The following is a 26,890-nucleotide window of genomic DNA, read 5'->3' as shown; positions in this document are numbered from 1 at the left end:
GACGTTTATTTATTGATAATAACATTACTTGTTTTTATCATTGCAATAATATGTTTTATCACAGATGGATATGAATTATGTTTTTTTTTATTATTTAATAACAGTTGTGAAACTCTCTGAAATTCATTGTTTTGGGTTTTTTTCTACTACTGCTTACAAAATATGTCATTTTTAAATCTTCCTCCTCAATAAAAAATACCTAGAATAGAATAATCGAATTAATATATTAATCATTTTAGTAATTTTTTAATTTTTTAATTTGAGTCGTTATACAAACAACTATCAATAATAATAATATTGTTTAGTTTCTTTAAGCAAAAAAAACATGTTAAAATATTTTCATTGATTTAATATTAGATTATATCTTTATGCAAGAATCCATTCAAAGCACTTTTCTTATTATGCAGCTGAAGTCATGTCCAACTGTAATTTAAATAACATTTACTGCATTTTACTACATAAAACATATTCAGCAAAAGTTTTTTGTCGATAATTTTGTTATTAATTTTCATGACGGTAAAAAATAGAATGGATTTATTTACATTAAAATTATTTTGAAAGAATAAATCAATACATTAAATTTCATCAGTGAGTAAGTGTCATTATTCAAGGATCAAACCTAAATATAATAATACTAATAAGCGTGATAAGTATTAAGAGTTGCTGGTGCCACTAATGGGAAGGTGCTTGAGTGGAAATACCCCACAGCTGCAGTCAAACTGTTGCTCCGTGTTTGATCCTCCTGTCAAACGTTCAGACCTCACTACTGTGCAGACGCTTCTCACATGGCTGCAGACCAGACGTCAGCTGAAGTTTACAATCGTGCCAGACGCTCGGAGAATGTGCTTATTGTTCAATTAGCACGTCGTAAATGCACGATGAGCTCTCGCGTCCGCAGTTTAGAAAATTATATAGATTTATTCATTGAGCTGATCCTCGCACGGTGCTCGAAGTACTCTGAGAATATGTTAGTAACGTTTTATTACTTTTTAAAGAGTCTACAGGTCAGATGGTTTTTTCTCAGCGCTGATGAAAACCTGTCGACCAACCCGGTCCACTAGTAGTTCAAGTTAATATGAATGTAACGATAATGATTAGTTATTTGACTTATACTCTTAATTCATGCTTGTTATAGAGTTAGCTCACTATTTCTGTAAATATATTAAATTATTACATTACACTTTCTCCTTTATATTTCAATTTAGTTTTACTATTGTCATGCAATATTTTAAAATTATTATTATTTATTATTATTATTATTATTTATTGAATTTATTCAATAATAATTCTTCAATTTAGCGTCTTGACACCTATTTTAAATGTTCAAACTCGACGTGAAGTCCCTCCTCAGCACAAACTGTGCAGCGAGAATTCTGAGCTGCTCTAGTAGAAGAACTCACATTTCCCTGATCCTTAAAACTCTTCACTGGCTGCCTGTTTCTTTTAAGATCAATTTTAAAATTCTGGTTCTTACTTTCTGATCTGATCCAGCCTTACACCCCAGCTCGGGCTCTGAGGTCTGTGGATCAGAATCCTCTCCCTCTGTGTTTGATGATCTACTGACTCCTTCAAGAAACATCTTAAGACCTTTTTATTTGTGAATGCGTTTCCCTGATTTTCTGGGGCTCCTGTGTTTGTCTTATATGTCTTGATCTTTTAAAGTATATATTTTAACTGTGTATTGTTTTTGATTGTTAAAGCACTTTGTGACTCTGGTCTAGAATTTGCTTTACAGATAACCTTTACTTACTTACCTACAGTCGTGGTGGCAGGTTTACCTTAATCTGGACCGGTCTAATGGAAAAGCTGCTTGTTTCAGCAGGATGATCCGAGAACAATGCGCCGTGATTTACCAGGTAGACACTGAGAGATTGTGTCCACAAGCCGGATTGTTGTTTGCATTAGCAGACGGTCGGCCTCAGCCCCTGCAGACGGGACTCATCCGGTTTAATTTGGTGTTTAATTCCAACAGTATTGTCGTGTGTGTGTGTTTCTGCTGCCTTGTGTAAACAAACTCAGGCCAGTGTGAAAGGTCAGTGTGTGGTTAAGTGGGGACTTCTCTACAATCACAATTGATGTGTGGCTGGATTTTCAACTATGTAGGGACTTGATTACTACGAGCTTCGTTATAATTAATTGTGAATAAAGTACCCTAGAATAAATAGATTATAATCGGTTATAAACTAGTTGAAATTGTTGTCGTGTGACACTGATGTTTGTTTTGATTCCTTATTTGGTAGTTTTGATTTGTCACATATTTTTCATTATTTTCTTTTCAAAAATTCTTATTTTTTAGCTCAAATATGTGATCCATGGAGAAATTAGTGAGCTCCGTAGAAAGATCAGATCAAGATATTGTTGTGTTTGTTGTTTTAAAAATGCCCAGTTATTTATTTATTTTTTATTTTGGAAGAAGTAGCATGAGGCACATCTCAACAATTAACTAAAAAGGTTGCGTATTTGTACATGGAAAACAACTTTTAATACGAGAGAAAACATGTCACACTTTCAGAGATTGTTTTTATATACATATGTAAATGGACTAAATGAAACGCCTATAGAAAACAATAATTTATAATCAATGAAAAAATCATAATGATAATGAAATAAATGCAGTATAAAAGGAGGAAAAAATTGAAAACATTTAGTAGAATAATATTGTGGAACAAAATAATGCCTGAATAAAAATGGAAAAAAGAACAATGTTGTGCAAAACTTTTTGAAAAAAAAAAAACCCCATAAAATATTACAATAAATAGACAGGATAAAAACTGAAATACCAAAATAAAGTAAACTATAAACAAAATAGATAAAATCTGAAATATACAGACTTGTATATAATATACAGAATATACAGAAAGTAAGATAACTAAAAAAAGCGAATAAAAAAAAACCCTTAAGATGGCGAATATAAAATCCGAAATATACAGAGAGTAAGATATGTAAAATAAATGATAAACACAATATAAAATGACAGAAAGCAAAAGTGAAATATACAGATACTCAGACATGTTAAATAAACTGTAGGATATGTATAATTTATAATATTATAATCTGAATAAATGGATTATAAACATCGAAGAAGTATTTAAGTGATCAACAATAATGACAGTAATGTTGTGGTCGACCTAAACCTAAACACATCTTCAACACATTTTCCTCTCAGGAGTCCGACGCTCACGTGGGAACAACAATAATCATTCACGAGAAATGATTAAAGACGAGTTTATTGCAGCCGAGGATCCGGTTTCATTAATGTAATTAAACGTATTTAATAACAGACGTGCGGCTCAACCGTGCATCACCACTCAGGTAAAATAAAAGATGTTGAAGATGCTCTTCGAGACGTTCCACGTCCTGGTCGACTTCCCAAACCTGCCCGAGGTCTCTGACGAAGGCTTTACCTCGCAGTATATTTCTCCAAATGACAGTAATTTACATATGATGCATTTAGAGACGAGGGGGGCAGCTTAATTCTATTTGGAGGTTTTCCTTTGTTTTAGGAGTCATTAGCAGCTGGCTCAAATCTAATTTGGACAATTTCATCAGGCCATCTTGGAGAGCCTCTGTGAGCTCATCAGAGAGGAGCATTTATTGCTAAGTGTTCTCTATTGCATTAGCACACAATAAAGTGGCCGGGGACTGCTACAGACGTTTATGTGGAATCTAGTTAACACTCCGACAATTCCTTTTTTATTGGGACACAATCAATTTTTATTCATTTTAAAGCCAGAATGCGTTCTTTCATTGTGTGCCCACTCCAGATTATTATGCCCTAAACTAATTACTCGGTTGTTTTCACAAAATGCAAATGTTTGTGTTGAAGCTTTCCTTATTGCAGTGAACCGACCAGATGTTTGTGCAGCGATGCTTGATTGTAGGTTTTCTTTTACTCCAATGTAACTTTTATAGAGTCAACGAAAAACACTTGTTAACATTGCCTCTGCCAAGGAGGTTAAGGACTGAATGAATTTCAATGAAGTAGGTTTCAAATTAGATAATTAAAACCAATGTAGGCCTAATACTATTTGGTTAAAAACAAAACATTTTTTAAATGAGCAACACGTTCCAAAATGCACTACATTAGTGAGGTTTTAATTTTTTTAATCGATTAAAAATTACTGAACATACTGAAAATTTCAATATAAAAAGAACTTTCTGTATTTCTACGAGTGGAACTTGGTAACTATTGTCAAATATAACAAGACAAGCTTTTAAACCTGAATACTCTACAGAGAAACTACGGAGGCTCAGAAAGTTTTTCAAATATATTTACAAACTATTGAAACAAATGAAGAAACGGTAGAAATATTCATGAGCAAAAACAAACACAAACTCATAAGCAGATTTACAAACCATCTAATAAATAAACAGTGAAACAAATGTGGAAATTCTGAAGTTTTTTACCAACCATTGATCAAATTTAGAAACCTAAAAATATACTTGCAAGCCAGAATTCAGAATTCAAGCAAAAAAAAATTTGAAACAATTATAAAACTTTGCAAACTATGTGAATTTGCTTCAATGGTTTTAAATGGTCATCATTCAAGCACATTTAGAAATCATTGAAGCAAATTTACAAATTCTGAAAGAAAATGTACAAACCATTGGATTAAATGTATAAATCATTGGAACACATTTACAAACCATTGTGACCAATTGCCATACCATTGGTACACATTTACAAACCATTGGTACACATTTACAAACCATTGGTACACATTTGCAAACCATTGGTACACATTTACAAACCATTGGAACACATTTACATACCATTGGTACACATTTACAAACCATTGGTACACATTTACAAACCATTGTGACAAATGTAGACACGATTGGATCACATTTTTAAACCAATGGAAAAATTTAAAAACCACTGAAACACATTTACAAACCGCTGGAACACATTTACAAACCATTAGAACACATTTACAAACATTTGGAACACATTTATAAACTATTGGAACAAATATAAAAACGATAAGTCACCGTATAATACTGTTTAAAGCACCAAAATTTTAAATAAAATGCTGTATTTAATTTCCTTTCTTGGAGTTTCCTTGACAATATGAAAAAACACAGAGTTCTTCAACTAATTAAGAAGTGATGAGTGGATCCCAGCTGTTGGAAGCGGAAGCGTCTCTGTGTCAACTGGATGGCTGCATCTTCAATGTGGTGTGATAATTACAGCGCTTAAGTGCTCCTGGATCCAAGACCAGCCCAGATACCCTCTTTCCTCTTCCTCTCCTTCTCTAAGTAGCTCTTTAATGGCTCCTATTTAAACATGATATCATGCATTGTTTGGTATCAGATGTTCACCTGCTACCCTTCAGGATCCGCAGCAGCGGCGACAGACCTGTTGTTTCCTGTTGCTGTTTCACCTCCAAATCGTTGTCAGTCCAACAGTCACGTGACGCGGTGTCTGGTTCCACCGTCCACCGACCTGCGATCTTGTATTGGTGACATGGATCATCTCGGCCTTCGTGTTTCTCCGACTCTCCCCTGCCCGGGATCCTAAAACGCTTCCAAGACCTTGACAAGATGACAAGTTAGCATTGATCCATCGTTACTTAGTGGGAAGCTTTAAATAATATATGGACCTGGGAGCACTAACAGTGCACTCGGCTATCAGAGGTGGAGGGCACCGGGCCCTCGTGGCTCCAGACCCTCCGAGGTCCTCTGGGTTCCATTTAATTAAATGATCCCATAATGAAAACTCCATAATGGAATTAATTTTAATTATTAATCAGCGGCCGATTTAAGCTGGAGTCGGCATGAATTATAGATAAGAGTTTTTCAGCGTTAATTAAAGGTGCAAATATATGAAGGATTCTGCAGGTGCTGCTGGTGCAGATCAATGGATCCACAGGGTTCTGTGACAAACACATTGAGACATTATTTAAAAAGTATGTTTATTAAAAATGTACCCAATTGATTTAGAAGTGTGTCTATCTACATGGTGCATCTTGAGCTGTGACAATAAAGACTGCATAAGTAACGTGTTAAAAACAATACAGTCGTATTTATGATTTTTATGAATATATATGTATTATGTGTCATGAATCCGGCATTAGAACTCCAAATGTATTGGTTATGAGCCTTCAAACAATATGAACTTAAAGTTTGTAAATTTACTTCAGTGATTTGTAAAAATGTGTTGTAATGGTGTGTACATTTGTTTTCAAGTTTTTAAATATGCTTTAATAGTTTGAAAGAAATGAACAAGAGATTTGGAAAAAAATATATATATATTTGCTTGTGTAGTTTGTAAATGTGTTTCATGGTTGGTAAATTTGTTTTAGACTTTTTAGGTTTGTTTTCATGGTTTGTAAAATTGTTTCAATGATTGAAAATAATTTTTTTAATGTAAAGCTTGAATAGTTTGTAAATGTGTTTAAGACTTTTTTTTTTAATTAATTTCAATGGTTTGTAAATTTGTTTCCAAGTTTTTTTATTTTCTTGGATAGTTTGTAAATGTGTTCTAGTGGTTTGTACATTTGTTTTAGAGTTTTTTTAATTTGCTTGGATCGTTTGTAAATGTGTTTCAATGGTTTGTACATTTGTTTCTGACTTTTTTAATTTGCTTTGATTGTTTTGTTAATGTTTTTTGTACATTTCTTTCATCCGTTTTACAGCATCTGGAGATGGCGTTTGCATTAATTTCCACAATGGCTGAAGTACTGAGAACTTTTACAATCTCAAATCGCCTTTCTCTCATTTTGTAAACAAAACCAGAGTTCAAGACTGTTCTAACACCAGGGGGAGCCAGAAATAAATTAGTTGAATCCACTTTAATAGTTGATTCAAACCTTAAGCTATTGGTTATTTCCTCTTTGTCATTTTATTGCTAATACAGAGTTTATTGTGACGAATGAGAAAGAGTGAAAAAGTGACGGACCATAAAACTGGAGAAATGTTTTTCTGGATTGGTTTTATATTATGAACATACACATCCCTGATCAGGTTTGTTTGCTAATTATCTTCTGATGTTTGTATTTCTGCAGCGAGGTGCCAACTCAATTCCTAAGGTGTTTCCAGTAGAAGATTTTGGTGGCAGGCCAGTGAATTTAGGGAAGATTGTTGGCGCAAAGTGGATCAAAGTTTGTTCATATTTTGGTTCAAATTGATATTTTTAATTTACTTTTAACTTAATTGCAGTGGAAGTGGCCGGGGGTCAAGAATGTCACGGCGACGCTGAGCCGAGTACATTTATCAGGCTTCATCAATAGCGGATTAATAATTCAGGTGTAGTCTGGGGCTTCTTTAGGGCAGGGTTTCAGCAAGCTTGTAATTTTGTAAATTGCATTGTCATCATGCGATGGATGGGTCGCATTCTTTTAGAGTCACGGCTATTTCCGTTCAGTCTCCGGGGTAATAATGCAGAGTGCTGTAAGGAACATACAGTCGCAGCGTATTGTTTGAAGGTGATCACGGGTCATTGTTGTTGGTCTAATTCTGGGCGGAACACTTGCTTCAAAACATAGTGAGACTCTGTGTTTTTTTTTCTCTTTTATCACACACCTGAGACCATAAATCATGAGACACACTTGTGTATATCAAATATGTACATACAGTATATCCTTGACTATAAAAGTTAGTGCAGATCAATAAAACAGGATCATTTTTTTACTCTTAAAGTTAAAATCATAATGAAACTCAGGGTCAAGGTGACCCAAAGGCCTGAAAATAAGTGTATTTTTTATCCCTTGGGTTGTCTCTGGGTCAAGTCAAGGTCAGGTGAACGACCTCCCTGTCTTCCATAAAAACATATGCAATTGTGGAGGTCGTTCATCTTGATCCAGAGACAACACAAGGGATACCACAAGCACATTCGTTTTCAGACCTTCGGGTCATCTTAACCCTGAGATAACACAAGGGTTAAGAGGCAGACAAAGAAAAATTGTAGAGCAATGAAAGATAATAAAATATGATTGTCACGCAAACTTTAAAACAGAACTTGTTCAAGAGAAAAAACTAGGAATGCACCAAATTAAAGTTCTTGTCTGAAACTGTCTTGAAATGGGGTCCATTGAAACTGCTGCATCACAGAAAGAATCAACAATGCAATTGACGTGTGAATATTTGTGTGGCACTGATATTCATGTTAATGTGTATTAATGTCACGGTGAACTTATATTTATTTCTGTTGTTTCTAATATTTAAGGCCAAAATGTTTGCGTGCACAAGGTCAGGAGTTCTGTTGCAGGCTGGGAATCACTGCCATGAATATATATAAAAAATTCATGTAGAATATTGTTTGTTCTTTTTGTAGAAATGACACTGAAACTGTATGAATGAACCACGATCTGCATCGCTTTTCTGTTCGGTAATGTCACCTGTGCCATTATGGTGGTGAGTAATGGTACTTAAGGGTACACAAGGGCAGCTCACCAACGCATTAAATAAAAGGTTTTTATCACTTAAATGTGAAAAGAGAGATATAACCATTCAAGTTGAAGTTATTTTATTGTCAAATACGCATGTATTAAGACATACAGCATAAATGAAATCGTTGTCCTCTCTGACCCACGATGCAAAACATGAAAACTTAACAACAGACATTAAACACTTAAAACAATTAAAGACTTAACCGTTTAAGACTTAAACAGACATTAATTAATAAAGACATTCAAGAAAATAGGTTAAAAAAAAATAAATGAAATAAATAATCAACAAACTTAATTAATCAACTAATAAACTATAAAGTTGATGCTGTAGTTTTGTCTATAAACTGTTTGGGGGAAAAGTCAAATTGACATTTCAATTCATTTATTGTCTTCACTGAGTCAGAATTCTAAGGAAGTGAAAACATAAATGATTCACACTCGCTCCATACATCTTCTCTCTCCATGCAGGAGCGGATCCTCGTACCGAGGTGTTTATTTTGGATATAGAGGCGATGCCCTGGATGACTGGAATTTCTTTGTTGTGGTTTCCTGTCCTTTTTCTTTTTTTTTGCAAAGATGAGTCGAGCTGCTGGTATTGATGAATCACGCGTTGATCATCAGAGGTCCTCGACAGTTCACTGTCGTTTCCTTCATCTGGAGGTTTTATCACAGAATCTTCCTGAGCTCGGTGATCATTTATCTCTGAGTTGAGGAAATACATTATTCATCAAAAAGTGTCAGGAGTTCTTGAGGAAATTTCCCTTTGAGCATTTGGCAGAAAGTACAAAGTACAAAGAAATACAAATATATTCTTTTTATCTCTAGAAAATAAGAGTTTTCATATAAAAAAAAGGTTCACTTTTTGTATGTTTAATCAGTATTTATATGCTTCTATACTTCGACTTCCAAAGGGTGTTGTTTATCATTACATGTTGTATTTGTATCAAACATGTGGAAATAAAAAAATAGATGTAATGTAATGTACTGTAACTTCAGGCCCAACTCATTTGTAAGCAGCCCATAAGAAATAAAAACACGTTTTACACAATATAGAATTGTTTAAAAATAAATATTATGTACTTACCATCCACTACCTCTTGTTAAACACAGTTTTAGAGGGTTTCTATTAATAAAGTCTGTCAAAAGTATTTTTAAATGTAGCTTTAAAGAGCAACTCATTTGAAAACACAACTTCCCTGACTCTCTGACGTGTTTCAAATGTTTGATTCTTCCTCTTCAAGATACAGTAAGTCTCTCATCAGAACCATGTTTTGAACGTATTACTTTTTAAAGTTCTCCCCCGTCCCAATCTCAGCGAACAAGAGGTTATGAGAGCGGAGTCCATTATGACCTAATAATGGCTTCACTCCTCTTCCAACCAGCTGTAATCACGCCTGCTTTGTTTATACAACGAATCCCTTGGAGGTGGAGACTTCTGGGGGATTGATGACACGGTCATCGGTGACAAACCCCACTGCTTAACCAATCACAGCAGAGTGGGCGTGGTTATTGCAAGCATGATATAATCTCCAGAAAAACAGGTTTTCAGTGGGCGGGGCTTAAAAACCTCTTTTTTTTAATGTAATTATCTCAATGAAAATATATTTTTGTACAAACAATAGAGTCCAAGATCAATTTAAGAGACAATTAAATCAGCACATTAGTTGATCTTTAAGTGTGTGTTGGAGTTCTGGAGTTTTAAGAGGTTGACAAAAAAAAAATTGGGTGAAACTTCTACTGTAGAGATTTTTTAGTTAACGCTCAGATATCAAGTTTAAATTGCAAATGTAAAAACAATGATGGAATAATCTCCTGGAAAACTAGATATTTTCCAATCTGGTGGTGAACGTATCGAACCATCAACGTCAGTGTTAGCTGATCGATATGATTCAACTTGTTTGTTGTGTTTGTTTATATTACCTTTTATTAACAACTGCAGTCATCAAGGACATCGTCAGCCACAGCAGATATGAAGAGATGGAGAAGTCTATGTCCGGTGCAAGAGGTAGAAGTTGTCTTTGAAGTTTGTTTTCGAAGACATGAAATAGGAAATCTGAAACGGAATATAACAATATTCTGCTCATGTCTGCGGTCCTGGTGCAGCCTTGGACACGAGTGTAACAAGGCCATGACAAGCCCAGTGTTAAGAGCTTTTTTGGACTGTCTCGAGACCACGGACACTGTTTTCATACTTAATATCTGTCCAGTAAAAACATACATGGAAAAACAAACAGATGAGACTAACATCTCTAACGAATAACCATTACAAATAATTATTAATAATTAGACATTGATATGAGCTGGATTTGAAGCCTTTAAACCCCTGAACAGATATTTATAACCTGTGATCCTCTCATTACAAATTCAACTTCCTGACTGAGGAAGTCGACTTTTGTTGGTTTCTCTTCTGCTCTGAAAACATAAAGACGACATTAAAAGTTCACTGTGTTTTTTTAACTTCTGCAGTGTATAAAAATGTTCTGCTCATATTCTTAGAGGGTTTGAAAAATAATGAATTCAGGTTTACATCCATCTAATCAGTGTTATAGTTGTTGTTTCCTCCGGATCACTCGGTTCGTTCGCTTTGCTTGTTATTACACATTCTTTGCTTTCGTAGCATGTAGAATCAATTAGACACTCTTCCTGTGCTGCAGTATTGTCCTAGTAAAACAATCAACTCAGCGCTGTCTCCTTCCTACATGCTGATCTCAGTGACAAACACCAGACTCGCGCTGAAGTCACCAGACATTATATTGCACCGAGTCCTGAACTCTGATTATCCCGCGAGCCTCGAGTGCGTTCACCACCAACACCGATGCTGCAGCGACGAGTTTGTCGGAACCTGCTTTAAAGGTTGTTTAGAAGTGAGTCCGTCTGCAACTTGCTGCTCTCTTTGCTCTCAAATGAGCTTCAAATGACACTTGTTAGAACAGCAAAAATATATGTTTTTTTCTTAATAGTTATACACAAAAAAACACAAATAAACCTGATAATGTTATATTCTTATTAGAAAAAGTGCATTAAATAATATTGATAACATCATGACTTTCTACCAAATTCATTTTGATTATTTCCCTTTTAGATCTTTTAGGAAACAAATGCCACTCTTCACATTACTCCAAAATGGGTATTTCATGTCACTTTTTTTGTCAAATAATTTAATATCATTTAAAAAAAATGCATTACATAATTGTTTTTTTTTGTTTTTTTTTAAGTTTTTAAGGCAAACATTTATTTTTAGTTTATTTTATCTTTAGCTGTAAGAAAATGTAGAAAGTTCAAATAATCTGTAATTATATCTTATTTAAAAGAAAGAATTTCCCGAAGTAGACCTCCTAAGGGATCAATAAAGTTCTACCTAACCTAACCTAAAAGTATATTCTGGACGATAGAATCAGGACAAATTATTGACAAACATTATTTGTTTATAATTTTCATTTTGTAAGAAGAAAGCATCAGATTTCTATGTATTTATTCAACAAGTACTCAAGGGATGTGTTAATATGAGTGTTTTTTTTAACCACATCCTCCATTTTTTAATGAATAATCACTTTTTTAAGTTTCTGCTAATATTTCAGTCACTTACAATGGTTCATTTTATTCATAACAATGGTGAGAGGCCACATGATTATTGTATGGATGAATCTTGTCTCTATGCTGGTGCCACACTCTGGTCTGCAGGAGGTGTCACCACTGAGCTTCCTCGACTCCATCACTGGCTCCGACCCAAACTAAGTGGCTTTCATCCGGCCAATTCAAACAGACGTTTGACCCCAGACATTTGCCTAATGTGTTTTTCTTGCCTGGACTCCTGGCTTCACAAATGTCTCGGTGGCTGGCATGGTGGGGGTTTAGCGACTTCAGCGTTGATGATGGGATACACGGGGGGCGGGGGGGTGCAGCAGCCGAGCCCCCAAGAGCTCCTCTGACCCAGGGACCCAACTGGACGGGCAGCTGTGTACGAGACAGGGAGTGCCACATTTCTGAATCAGAGGCCGGACTCAGACAGTTGGAGCTGACAAATGCTGCCATTAGAGCGGTGCTGACAATTTATTACCAAACGTATTGGTATTTCAGGGAGCAGCCCCGTTAGGATTTACGGCGGACGCTTGTTGAGACTCTGTCATTAGAGCAGGGAAACCAACCTGTGGAGACTCTGACACTTGCAGTGTCACTTTCCACACGAGTGTCATTTGAATTTTAAAATAAAGTCAACCACGAACCAATTACGATGAGAAGAGACACAGAAGTGCAAATACTATCTTTACATTAGTATTCATTTTTTTATTAGTATTTTAATTGAATCTGCTGGAGTGTGTTTTTAATCCTTTATTAAGCAAAATAAAATAGTAATATTAATAGTTTCAGTGTCTTACAAGGGGTTGAGAAAACATCCATATAGTTTATTCATTCAAATCGAATTGTTACTTCCCTAAGACCCTGGCTCCTGCAATGGTTAATTGACGTCATTTTCTGTCTGATAGGTGACTTATAGAAACAGTTTCTTTGTAATAGCCAGACATGTAAGCAGTACAGGGTGATATGTAACACTGGGCCTTTTTTATATTGTCCATCCATCCATCCATCCATCCATCCATCCATCCATCCATCCATCCATCCATCCATCCATCCATCCATCCATCCATCCATCCATCCATCCATCCATCCATCCATCCATCCATCCATCCATCCATCCATCCATCCATCCATCCATCCATCCATCCATCCATCCATCCATCCATCCATCCATCCATCCATCCATCCATCCATCCATCCATCCATCCATCCATCCATCCATCCATCCATCCATCCATCCATCCATCCATCCATCCATCCATCCATCCATCCATCCATCCATCCATCCATCCATCCATCCATCCATCCATCCATCCATCCATCCATCCATCCATCCATCCATCCATCCATCCATCCATCCATCCATCCATCCATCCATCCATCCATCCATCCATCCATCCATCCATCCATCCATCCATCCATCCATCCATCCATCCATCCATCCATCCATCCATCCATCCATCCATCCATCCATCCATCCATCCATCCATCCATCCATCCATCCATCCATCCATCCATCCATCCATCCATCCATCCATCCATCCATCCATCCATCCATCCATCCATCCATCCATCCATCCATCCATCCATCCATCCATCCATCCATCCATCCATCCATCCATCCATCCATCCATCCATCCATCCATCCATCCATCCATCCATCCATCCATCCATCCATCCATCCATCCATCCATCCATCCATCCATCCATCCATCCATCCATCCATCCATCCATCCATCCATCCATCCTTTCACGACATTAAAACAAGATGTAGTCGTCACTGTTGTGTGTTTGCAGTGAGTCTTTCAGAGTCGTGTTAGTCAAACAAGTCTCATAATGCAAACGTTTCTTTCAAATCGTCCATGAAAAAGACTTGAAATATGGTGTTTGTTCTTCTCCTCCGTTGTGACTGTTAACCGAGCGTATATTCTGCACCTAATGTCCGCGCTGGTGCTTCCTGCTGTACACACTCTGACTAATAGGTCTCTTAAGTGTGCTTGTTTAGCCTCGCTGGGGCCAATGGAGAGCTGTAAAGCATGGCAGTCAGGATGCTTGAGGTCTTCATAGACTGTCCCCAGGTGTGCCTGTCCGACCGTGAATCAAAACTTCTGCTCGTGACGGAAGTTCCCAGCAGTGATTGTGACATCATGTTTACATTCCTAGTTGACCGCTTTTTTTTTTCTTCTGTCCTTTTGTTCGAGAACATTTTGTCTTTGTTTAGTTTCGGTTGTTCCACTTCCATTTGGGTTAACCATGTGCTTTGTTGCTCGGTCCAAAGAGGAAAAGCTCTGGTGTTGGTCGAGATTCTGTGTTTACTGTGATCACTGCTGCTCCTCGGATCTCATGTTTACGTTCGCTCTTCACTCAGAACTTTCATTCACCACTTGAAAGCACTTGACACGCTACTAATTTACCTTTACTGCTTTCAAATGGTCTGTCTACGCTGTCAGAACATGTGTGTGTGTTTATACATATATTATGTGTGTGTTTTGGAAGCTTCTCATTAAATATCCTCAATGATAGTCAATGATAGAATAGATGAGGAAGTGTTAGATTCTTCAGGTCCTGCATAAATAAATCATCGCTGTTGTCCGTGTGACGGCCTGGTTTAAAGGTCACCACAATAAAACAACAATTAAAAAATGACTCATTCATTAAACTCATTTTCTACTCACCCTCATGGATCTTCTGCTACAAACAAACTTAGATATAGAATTGTTTAATTTTTCTCCTTGTTTCGAAGCTTCAATACAAGATGGACGTTACAGACGAGCCGTATGAAGGTATTTGGATGAATTTAAGCATTTTTTTGGACAAAGACATAGACGGAGACTACTGAGCTCCAGTTGCTACATTAAAATGAACAAACATTTTTGTCTATTACTCTATAAAGTAACAGATTACTATGAAAATAATCCGAACCCTTAGTCATCATGAGGGTGAGTAGAAAATGAGTTAAGTTTAGATTTTGGGTGAACTATCACTTTGGGTTTGTCGCTGATTTTGGACCAGCAAGTGGACGACACACATGTTCTATGTGTTCCCTCAAATTTGACAAAAAATGGATTGATTATCTTTAGCTTTTGTTGTTGTATCTCCTACCTATTATTTATTCATTCACCTTTCATCTATTATATGTTTTTGTCCAACATGTAACTTTTAGGATTCAGTCGAATCGATGACACAGCAGGTGGCAGGAGCATTCTGGGTACTTTTGACAACACCCCTAGTGATAAGTGAGCAAAAAAATTGTCCAGAAAAAACGACGGTTTCTTCATCTCATCTGTTTTTAAAGAATGTTTCTAAAAGACAGACGAACAGAGACGACCACAGACCTTCCTTGAAGAAGATGAATAAATAAATAAACCAAAAGCAACCTCTGGATTGTGAAGGTTAACCAAGATAAATGTAAAACCTTTACTTATTTAAATTATAAAACTATGATGTTTAATAAAGATTAGATAAAGAAAAAGTATTGAATTAAAAACAAAAAAACACATACGACCGACTCTGATATTTCTCACTTACTTTATGTATTTATTGTATTATGACTACTTTCATTCATTTAAATTTGACTATCATCTTATCCTGAGTCTGACTTTTTCTCTTTTAAATCAATCAGTTGAATAAAATGACGTCTTATTAATATTTGCAGTTTATATAGAAATAATAATGTTGATTTTTAACTTAATCTATCACTTATCTTCTATTAACATCACACTTTCTATTGATCGAGATGTTGGGCAAACACGAGGTGAAGTGAGCGACAGCCAGGTTTGTATTTTCCTGGTTGAGACGTGTCACTTACTAACGCCTGTACAAATATATGAAAGCTGTTATTGTACCACGAGTTGTCGCAGCTTCGGTTTCTTAACGCCAAACGAGTAACTCGACCCCTTCGCTGCTCCTGATGTGTGACGCTGTCTAAACAAGCTGCTAGTTTAAAATCCAACCCATTTTTCTCGGGAAAAAACATAAGAAAACAAGTGTTTTGTTTCCACCGGTCGATCCCGATCTCGGCTCCTTCTTCTTCACCAGTTAACGTTAACTCGAACTTGTCGCTGTGGAAACAACAGGCGGAGACGTTTCTGATTTGACAGATTCCACATACTAAGATTCCGGCGGGATGTAGAGCCGCCCTCGTTATCTCAAACGGGAATGAGCCATTTAAGAGCGGGTCTATTTTCACGTGGGCCGGAGTCCGAGCGGATAACCTGTTGGCAGGAGGACGCTGCGGATCTCTCCTCACTCTAAATTGCAGGCCCGGCATCCCTGCCACCCCAGCATGGAGACCATGGAGTCCCGTCCAGATAATCCTTAATAAAGAACGGCTTCGCGGTTAATCTTAGCTCTCGGCTCCGATTTCTCACTTGATATAGTTTTGGGCGAGTGCAGTTTTAGCGCTGATGTCAGTCGAGCATCTTTTGTTGAGCTTCCATTTGGCTCTACGAGGAACTGCGAGTGCTCAGGATTTGATGGACATGGATGATTATTTCTAGACGGATCAAGTATTAACAACTGATTTTCTATGTTAGTCACCTGCGGAACCAACAGTACTTTAAAAAGTATTTATAAACTATTAAGCGGCCTCATCACATTGATTAAAGGGTGATATGTCAATCAAACTAACTGTAATAGTTACTGTACCTCTTTGGGTTCCCAAATAATTCTAAATCTAGTGAGTAGCGATGTTTTTAGGATCATCTACCCCTCCTTTAGAGAACCATGTTGTTCTGGTCTGGTTGGATTACATGTTGTGTAGGTATACTGTATGGACCAATAAGTGTTTGGTTCAAGAGTTCCTCAAGATGTTTAACCATGAAGATCCAATGCAGATTTTGCTTTACTATAACTAACTTTTCGTTAAAAAATCTAGCCATAATTCAGCTTAACCACTGGAGGGATACCACCAACACATCTAGTTTACCTTGACCCAGAGAAAACACAAAGGTTAAAGCAAAAGAAATGTCTTGTTTTTTTTGCTTTCTTTCATGAACAAATAGTGACATTGATGTTACACATGGACAGGAAGGAGAGTCTTACTAAGAAGTTCAAACTATTAAGTAGATCAGTTTGACTAACATGGAATCCATCTTTGTTAGAGACTCAGTAACACGCTTCAGTATTTAGCCGTTACCATAGCGTCGCTCTTCTATTCCATAGAATTTTTGAAACCTTCTTTCTTCAATGTCGCCGGTGAGACGTGAGGCTGTGGGACGTTTCTAAACCCTTGTGTTATCTCAGGGTCAAGGTGACCCGAAGGCCCAAAAGCAAATGTGTTGGTGGTATCCCTTGTTTTGCCTCGGTGTCAAGGTGAAAGACCTCCACCACTGCCTATGTGTTTCTGGAAGTCAGGGAGGTCGTTGACCTTGACCTAGAGGCAATTTTTGTTGGGCCTCCTGGTCACTTTGAACCAGACACAACACAAGGGATACCCCAAACACATTTGTTTTTAAAGGCCCTCGGGTCACTTTGAACCAGACACAACACAAGGGATACCAAAAACACATTTGTTTTAGGGCCATTGGGTCACCTTGACCCAGAGACAGCACGAGGCATACCACAAACAATTATTTTGTTTATTTTTTTGGGGGAGGGACATTCCAGTCACTTTGACCCAGAGAAAACACAAGGGATACCACAAACACATTTGTTTTCAGGCCTTCAGGTCAATTTGACCCAGATACAAGACAATGGATACCAGAAACACATTTGTTTTCGGGCCTTTGTGTCACTTTGACCCAGATAGAACATCAGGGAAACCACAAACACATTTGTTTATTTTTATAACAAATAAAGTACAAACTTTTTAAAATAGAAAATACATGAGATGCAAGGATTGGAGAAAAAAAAAAGAATTTGACTCCAGAAGTAACATTTCTTATCTATCGCCGGGTCCGCCCCGTGGTGCCCTCTTACCTGGACAACACATGTGAGTAATTACAGTTTAGTAACGTGTCACTTGAGCGGTGTGAGTGACTAACTTAACCACTTATTGTGCTGCGTATGTCACGGCCGCGCATTGAAACTGGAGCTCACAGATTTACCTGCCGGATCGTAAACGCTTGTATTTCCAGCCTGTTGGCATCATGGCTGGAGTTCAGTCCGGGCTGAGCAGCTCCTCGCGGGCACAGGACGCCGAAGACCCCGGAGACCCCCCTCCATTCATCTCAGGCCATGTGACGAAAACAATGAAAATTCTATTATGTTTTACAAAGCAAATGCCTTTTTATTGAAAACTCGTCGCTTACTGACTTCACATGTGCAGAGTTTTGTGTTTCTTGTCCATTGTCTTTGTGCTGTCAGCGGCTCCTCACCGGCCTTCTCTTTTGTTTTGACACGTCATATGGAGACTATAAATGTTCCCGAGATCGACGCGTACGATTTCACATTTTAAATAAGATAAAAAATGTCTTAAAAAAACATTTATGAATTAAACTAAAGTTTTGATTTTTTCCATTTAAAGTAATGTATTTATGTGGGATCCTACACCACTTCAAAGCCTCTAAAGCCTTTGTAATATAACAGAAATAGCCAAGGGCTAAATGCTACAGCTAGCAGTGCTAATACTTTAAATATATGTTCTAGGATCTCTGTGTACATTTTCATGGCTGCACTTTTATTATTTATATATTAATAATAATATAATACTACGACTACTATTATTCAAACAGCTTTAAATTAGTTATTTGCGGTCTATCCTATTTAAAAACATAATCGAAGTTGGGTTTATGATGACAAAGGTCCAGAATAACTAGAAGGTATTTCTTATTTCCAGGTTTTGCCTGTTTGCAGTTTTCTATTTTTTCATTCTAATACATACAGTATTGCAATTTTTTTCAATATTTAAAATGTTTCTGCTTTTGATCCCAGTGAGCGTTTTTACAAGTTCTGGACAAATATTTCTCAGCTGAATATATGGTTGGCAGTACATGGAATCGTCTGTTCTTAACCCTGTGAAATACTTGTAAGTACATAAAAAGTATTTCTTGTTCAGTGTCAGTGGTGGACGTGAGTTTCCATCATATTAGAAGCTGGAGGAACAAAACTGAAATATGTCCATGAAAGAGGAGGATACCTTCTTACATTTAGAATACAAACCTTGGCACTTATTTTTCTCTGATAAAACTACACTTTAATTAACATCTATACTTAGCTATAGTTTTAATGATCAACTATTTTAGTTTCTGTCATCTTTATAATTCCCTGAATACATCTTCATATTTTTCTGTCTTATCTTTTTGTCAAGTAGGTTTTCCCTCTTCATGTTTTTATTCCCTTCATGGTGTCACAGAAGGCAGAAGGTTTGACCATCAGTGTTGTGGGACACCCTGGAAAGGTTGCTAGTCCATCACATGCAGATGTACACACTTTGACCCTTGTGTTATCTCAGGGTCAAAGTGACCTGAAGGCAACAAATGTGTTTGTGGTATCCCTTGTGTCACCTCTGGGTCAACGTGACCTGAAGGCAACAAATGTGTTTGTGGTATCCCTTGTGTTACCTCAGGGTCACGTGAAGGCAACAATTGTGTTTGTGGTATCCCTTGTGTCACCTCTGGGTCAACGTGACCTGAAGGCAACAAATGTGTTTGTGGTATCCCTTGTGTTACCTCAGGGTCACGTGAAGGCAACAATTGTGTTTGTGGTATCCCTTGTGTCACCTCTGGGTCAACGTGACCTGAAGGCAACAAATGTGTTTGTGGTATCCCTTGTGTTACCTCATGGTCACGTGAAGGCAACAATTGTGTTTGTGGTATCCCTTGTGTCACCTCTGGGTCAAGGTGACCTGAAGGCAACAAATGTGTTTGTGGTATCCCTTGTGTCACCTCTGGGTCAACGTGACCTGAAGGCAACAAATGTGTTTGTGGTATCCCTTGTGTTACCTCAGGGTCACGTGAAGGCAACAATTGTGTTTGTGGTATCCCTTGTGTCACCTCTGGGTCAAGGTGACCTGAAGGCAACAGATGTGTTTGTGGTATCCCTTGTGTCACCTCTGGGTCAAGGTGACCTGAAGGCAACAAATGTGTTTGTGGTATCCCTTGTGTTGTCTCTGGGTCAAATTGACCTGAAGGCAACACTTGTGTTTTTGGTATCCCTCGTGTTACCCCAGGGTCAAGGTGACCTGAAGGCAACACATTTGTCTGTGGTATCCCTTGTGATGCGATAGGGTCAAGGTGAACGGCCTCCCTGGCTTCACACAGGCAACACAAGGGATACTACAAACACATTTGGATTTGGGGCCTTCAGGTCACCTTGACCCTGAGATAACAACAAGGGTTAAAGTTGCCAAACTACCCTCGTGATTCGTTTATTATTTTCTCCTGGTGCTGAGAGATGTCGAGTCAAGTCTCCACCGGCGTCTCACACTTGGAACGATAACCTGGAGCAGATAAAAGTCATCGACTCGTTGAAGGACGACGACGAGTCCAAACTTTCGTCGGGAAAGTTAAACTCTGCGTTACCTCCGCGGTAACTCTCTCTGACCTGGAGTCACACGAGAGAAGTTGTGGTCTGTGGCGAAGAAGTTGATCGAAAGAAAGAAAGAAAGCAGAGCGCGAGGGCCCCGAGGGGCCGAGGCTGTGTGATCTGCTGCTTCATTGTCTTCGCTGATACGATCTGTTGCCAGGATTGCTTAAAGCTGTGACTGACTGACATATCTGAGCGTGGAGCCGGACTCACCCCCCTGCATCCTCCACCAGCTAAACTCTTCCTGTGAGAGCAACTTCTCAGTCTCTCCCTCCCTCAGCTCACCGACTTTCCCTCCCTCCCTCGCTCCGGCTCCCTCACTCTCTCTCTCTCTCTTTCTCTCTCTCCTTTTTTTCCCTCTTCCTCAGACACACACTGGTCACAGCCTGAAGCAGTAATCGGACAACTCTCTTTCTCACTCGGACCGGGGGTCTCCTGAGATAGCGCGCCCGGCTCCATGGGTTCCACCACATAAAATGAAAAAGAAGAATAGCTTTGATTTGCTGCGCGAGAGAGTCTTCCACCCCTGAAGACCACTTTGACAAAGTTAGCGGTCCATTTGTTTGGACTTCATCTCTGACAAGAAGATATTTTGAGAAGATAAAAGCCGGGATAAACACGGACATTCAGCCATAATTGTAGTGAGTATGACTTTTGTGAGGTTTTTGATGTTTGCTGCGTGAAAGAGCGTTTGTGTCTCTTTGACTTTATTGTGAAATTGAAAAGTAGCAGAAAACCATGTTTTTATGAGGTATTACAACAAGTGACACTTGCTATTAGAATTATGAAATACTCTCTGTTTAAAGTACAATAGCAGGAAATTAGAAACTGAGTATTTACTATTTAGTTTAATGAAAAAAAAAGGTCTTTAGTGAAATATATGTATTTTTAAATGTTATTTAAGTTTTTGTCTTTGGTAAATGTTTTTCATCTGATTGTTGAATTTTAATTATCTTTGCGTATTTGCAACCAAAATGTCAAAATTACTTATTGTGTATTTAGGTCATAATTTAGTTTCTATAATAAATATGCAGTATAATTAAATTATCTCATATATATTTTTATTTTATTTACTAATTTAAAAGCTAAACAAACAAAGTATAATAAACAAGCTTTTCAATTTTAATTTAAAAATCTAAATCTGTTATATCTAAAAAGTAAAATGAATTTAAATTGGACACAAATCTGAATTTCTTAATGTATTTTAAATTGTATTTACTCGTTCTTATTTTATATAATGTATTTGAATTAACGGGCAAATAGCAAAATCAAAAATGGGATTAAAATACAGGAGAAAATGTTTTAATTAATATTTAAATGATTCTCTTAAGATATTTTTTTAGTATGACACGAGAAATACAGAAAGACAATTGAACACGAAATGTAGTTTTAGCATCTTAGCTCACAAACACTTGATCAGAATATTTCCTGATCTGAAAGCGTCAGGAGTTGTTTCTAGTGGCGGAACAAACAAAAACAGTTAAAGCAGTTGACGTCTGCTGCCATCTGCTGCGGTCAGGAATGCCGCGAGGAGACTCCGGGGCTCCCTGAACCCGAGAGAGACAACAGGCCGCGGCGCCCCGGGAACCCCGAGCGTCTCCCCGCTCGCTTTACTTTCACGTGCAAGTGAAGATGAACGACTCCCCTGTAATCACTCGCCCCCTCTCATTTGGAAAAGGCTGTTTAATATCGCCCGCCTGATGACAGACGTCACATGTGCAATGGAGGGAAAAAAAAAGTGTTTTATCCTCTAATTGCTGTCAATTTCCACACACGGCGGTGGATTAAAGCGAGGCAGACTTCTGACGGAGCAGATCTCTAGACAAACACCGGGGGTGTGTGTGTGTGTGTGTGTGTGCGAGCGCCTGCTTCCACCATTCACACACACAATAACCGTATTTATCCAATTAACAGAGAATACTCCGAGCCATTCGAGGGTTGTTTGCCGGCTTTATTTGCTTTCCACAGGGAGAGCACAAGCCCGGTCGCTCTGCATGAGGAGCCATGGCTTGCATTGTTTGCCTAAGGCCTGATGCCTAATGTGAGGAGCCCTCGGCCTCTTCCCCAGTGAAAGACACACTGCTAATTGATCCGGCCTCAATCAGCTATTTGTTCACCGAACAGGGGGGGGGGGGAGGAAATGGGGGACCTACTATTAAGTAGCTTATTAGTGGGCAGGGACTGTTTAGTAAATACCACAGGGTGTTATTTTGTTAACACATCAGTGTTTGGATCTTCAATCTGCAAACCGAGGGAAGACATTTTCAGCACAATCCCTGTTTGTATGTAAATACCTCAAAATCCCTTTCCTCAAAATAAAAATAAATGAAACTTTTGAAAAAAATAAAGTCGTCGTGTTGTCGGACAAGACTCGGGTGGGTTTTTTTTAACCTTAAATCTTTGTGTCTCCGAGGCTTCTGGGAGTCATCGTGAAGGTTGAAGAGCAAGGCATTAACAGGTTTAATGTAGCTGTTGAGGGACTCGCTGGATTATCATGTCATGCGCGGCGGTGGGAGTAGAAACGCCGTCAGGAAGTGTCGAATTAAAGTTTTAATCGATAACATTGACGCGCAGTTTTTAAAAAAGAAAATGTTTTTTTTTTTTTTTTAAACTCACACACTCAACGCTATAATTCCACCAACAAAAGCACCGGTGGACTCTGAGGAGTCACTCACACGCCGCCATCTCCACCGCCAACATGTACTCAGATATAAGAGCAGTATTTTCTAAACTCACATCTGCGTCGAGTTGTTTGTCTCTTTCTGCATTCTTTAGGAGTGGATTTATTTTTCCTGGGCCACCATGTGGATTCAGCTGAGCAGCTTTAAGGATTAGATGTTTTAAAAGAGAGATTGTAATTAAAGATATACATTTTCTGCTATTATCTCCTAAAACAAAGTGTTAATTAAATATATTATCTCTAGTTTCAGGTCCATTAGAGTAAGAAAATATGTGTAATATTCAACTTAGTCTTGGAATAAAAGTTAAATAAATAAAATAAATGTAAATCAAAATAATTAATTATCCACCTTAGAGTCTAATAAAGTAAAAATAAAGCATTTTAAAAGTAGTGTAGAAAAAAATGGTTTAACTTGAACTCTGTCTCGTCTTCACCTGGTTGTGTCACCTGCTGCCGCCTCAACACTTTTCACCAGAGTCGACGCCGGTGACTTCAATCATTTGTAAAGGTCACAAACCAAGTTGAGCTTTAATGTGCTTTAACCTGAAGTCGGCAGAAAAAAAACCAAACAACAACGTAAAATAAAGGATGTAATCCGAGTCACCACAGCGTCGACCACTAGATAACGAGACATTTGTGGAATAAAGAGCTCAACCGTGATATTTAACCCCTCGACATCACTGACATAAGAGCTACATTTAGCTACGTTGGAGAAGCTGCATGATGATAAGATGAATATCTTTATTATTAGAACATAATAACTTAATTTGAGCTCATCAAACAAGATTGTAATTACAAAACAAATCACCTTGTTAGACAGTAAATGTCTGTACACACATATATATTATTATTTTTAATTTAAATAAAGTTAATTCAGTTCTATCAGTCAATGATGTGATGCCTACTGTTTCCTGTCAATTCTTATAATTATTGATTAAATAATAGATTATAAAAATCTAGCATCAATCTTTTTTATAACATCTTTCCCATATATTCAGCCAGTCTAACTTATTTTTCATCACTTTTATGAAGTGTCAAAACGTCACATTGGGTGACTTCTCTTTTGTTCATTTTAAGGAATTGTTTCATGAATGCATGTATATGCTAACAATGCAAAAAAAATGTGCATGCTTAAATTCATTCATTTATTTTTAAACACCTCATTTATGTTATTTGTTCTTTCAAGTTCTAACATTTTTTTTAATTTATGAGACGTCGTTCTGTAGGAGTTTCTTGTTGTATTTCACTGTTTTTGTTCCCGTACACATAATGGAACGAGCGACAGAAGCTAATGCTAACGTTTACTCACTACGATCCATGACCTAAATCTGTGATGATGAACTCATTTAAAAAAAATATATGTATTTAACGGCCTCTGGTGTTGGTGTGCGTCCGAACGCTGCGGCGATGGCCGCCCCGTATCTGTTGGCAATTGCCGTGTTTTGTTTTGGTGTGAAGAGCAAAGCCTTCTGTAGCGTCTCGGGTTACCGTGCGCCGTGTAAACAGTCGGCCATTAAAGGATGGCGTCACTTCTTTCTGATATTCAAATACTGCCTGGAATCGAACCGTCCACGCCTCGCCTTGTGCCGTTGGAGTGCACGAGTGGCGTCCCGGTGCGTGTCGTCAGGATGCATGCTGGGAGATGTGCACGGCAGACTGTCAGCCACAGAGAGTAATAGAGGCATTGGCAGCGTCATAGGAAACATATGTGGCTCCATATGCCGTGTTCTTGTTTCTCCTTCATTGTCTCCGATGCTCCACTGATCTGGGGCCTCTGGAGTGTGTGTGTGTGTGTGTGTGTGTGTGTGTGTGTGTGTGTGTGTGTGTGTGTGTGTGTGTGTGTGTGTGTGTGTGTGTGTGTGTGTGTGTGCACGGCAGATCCAGGGGCCTCTGAAAAAAAAAAAAGGCCTCAGCTATACACGCATGACTTGTATGTAGCAAGAGTTGCCTCAGAGGAGGAACATTTCCGTGTGTGTGTGTGTGTGTGTGTGTGTGTGTTGTTCTCCACCGCTACGCCGTTGTGGCTTTGAAGTTGTGTGTCTGCGCGCCGCGGGCCCTCAGGCCGAGGCAGGCCCGCGGGGAAGCCGCCCTGACGGCCATTAGGAGCTGTCAGTGGGTTTCGGGGGCCCGGGGAGTGCTGATAAATTTCAGATAGTGTCAATTGCACATGAAAGATCGGCTGGAGGATGCTAGGGGTGTCACGCTTGACTCGCCCGCCACTCAACAAGTCCCATCTCCAGCGGCAGGCTCCCTCAAGCAGGGAGAGAGGGGACGGGGTTTTTTTTTTTTCCCACCCTCCACTGCCCCACCAAGACCCCTGCTCAGACCCGGCCCCCTCTGCCCACCTTCGCCCCCCCCCCTTCCCACCACCGCTGCAACAACCCCCTTCCTGCTTACCTTGGCTAAACAGCTTTGCATGTTGATTGGGGGAGGGATAATCCAGTTTGCAGCTGTCGTAGACCAATGATGAATCACCTTTCCGTCATTTGGCAGCGGCTCCTCTCCGCTCTGGCAGGAGGGAGGACCTGGAGGAGAAAACAACGGTCGGGAGCAGCAACTGTGGAGAGAGAGAGAGACAATGTGGACCTCTGTTTAGCGATCCCGCTCTTCCCATTCTGCTCCGGCAAAAAAAAAACAATGTTTTCTCAGAGCGGGCTTTTTGTGTCGTGGACGGCGGCCCCCGGACTGTGACAGGGAGCCGCAATAACAAGGAGGGACATTGTTTTCTTGGTGGGGCAGGTGGAGGCAGAAAAAAAGAAAGCAACAAAAAAAACAAAAAAACGGAGGGAGTGTGAGAGTTTTGAGAGCAGGTTCAGGTAAGAGCTGACGCTACATGTCTTCTTACCTGCCTGGGAAACTTTATTGAACGAGCAATTATTGACAACATTTTGAAGAATTCAGGATTTAAATAAAGTTGCTGGATTTGTAAAATGAAGGAAATTGTAGTAATTTAATAAAATAAAATATAAAAAACAAAAAAATTCGACCTTACCTGTATATTAAATAAAATAAAATATTCTAACCTTCCTTCATTTCATACACACCACTGGTGTTGTGACTGGATTTCATTTGTTTTCAGATTTCTACCATTTCTATTACACAATAAAACACAGTGGATTCATTCATACTTTTTGTAAATTTTTTAAAGTAAACACTGATAACATTGACATATTTTATATATTTGTTTTGGTAAATGTTTTAGAATCCTCACATGGTTTATATCCACTCATTTTATTTATCGTTGAATGAGAACCAAACCAAGAAATAACTTGTCAGCTCGACAGAATCTCACGTTTAATTGTGTGAAAATAATTAGTTTTTATCATTTTATGGTGTTAAATGAGGAAGTATCACATGGAGAGGATGCACACGTTACACCAGTGGCTTCAACTACAAATGTGTTGAAGTATTCATCAAAAACTTAAAAAAAATAACAACTTGTTTGTGTTTTGCCAAAAAGTGAGTCTCTCGCACTCGGATCGAAATCCCGCTGAGGGACTCCAACGAGCAGCAAGAATAATGTTTTCAGTGGCTTGGTCTTTCTGTATAAACACAGAAACAATTAAGGAGGCTGCCAGAGCAAACACATGCCTCGTGAGCTTCTCATCTGCCCGTCACCGAGCCATAATCAAGCCGAGTGCTGCACTTTTAACAGACACATTAACTGTTGCCTCAAACCAGCGCGCACATCTGCTAACAGTCTCGGATGCTGCGCCGCTCCATATACACTTCGGGCCATTTATCCTTCCAGATACATCTCGGCAAATTGGCGGTAAAA

At 38.4% G+C, this 26,890-nt stretch overlaps 1 protein-coding gene across 2 annotated transcripts in view; it reads left to right on the top strand.

The window, feature by feature from the left end:
* Positions 1-20,785: 20,785 nt before the first annotated feature.
* Positions 20,786-26,890, top strand: part of eya1 (EYA transcriptional coactivator and phosphatase 1) — a 46,072-nt gene continuing 39,967 nt past the window's right edge. Inside the window, exon 1 of one of the 2 annotated variants that reach the window (XM_087788965.1) lies at positions 20,786-21,073. The gene's annotated coding sequence lies outside the window, so the exon portion shown is untranslated. Of the gene's footprint in view, positions 21,074-25,776; positions 25,929-26,890 lie in introns of those variants that run through there. The other variant, XM_087788966.1, reaches the window with a different exon arrangement.

This window comes from Callionymus lyra, chromosome 4, assembly GCF_982586985.1.
Source record: "Callionymus lyra chromosome 4, fCalLyr1.hap1.1, whole genome shotgun sequence".
NCBI lineage: Eukaryota > Metazoa > Chordata > Actinopteri > Syngnathiformes > Callionymidae > Callionymus > Callionymus lyra.
The sequence above is the reverse complement of the archived record's forward strand: the minus strand, read 5'-3'. Positions and strand labels throughout refer to the sequence as shown.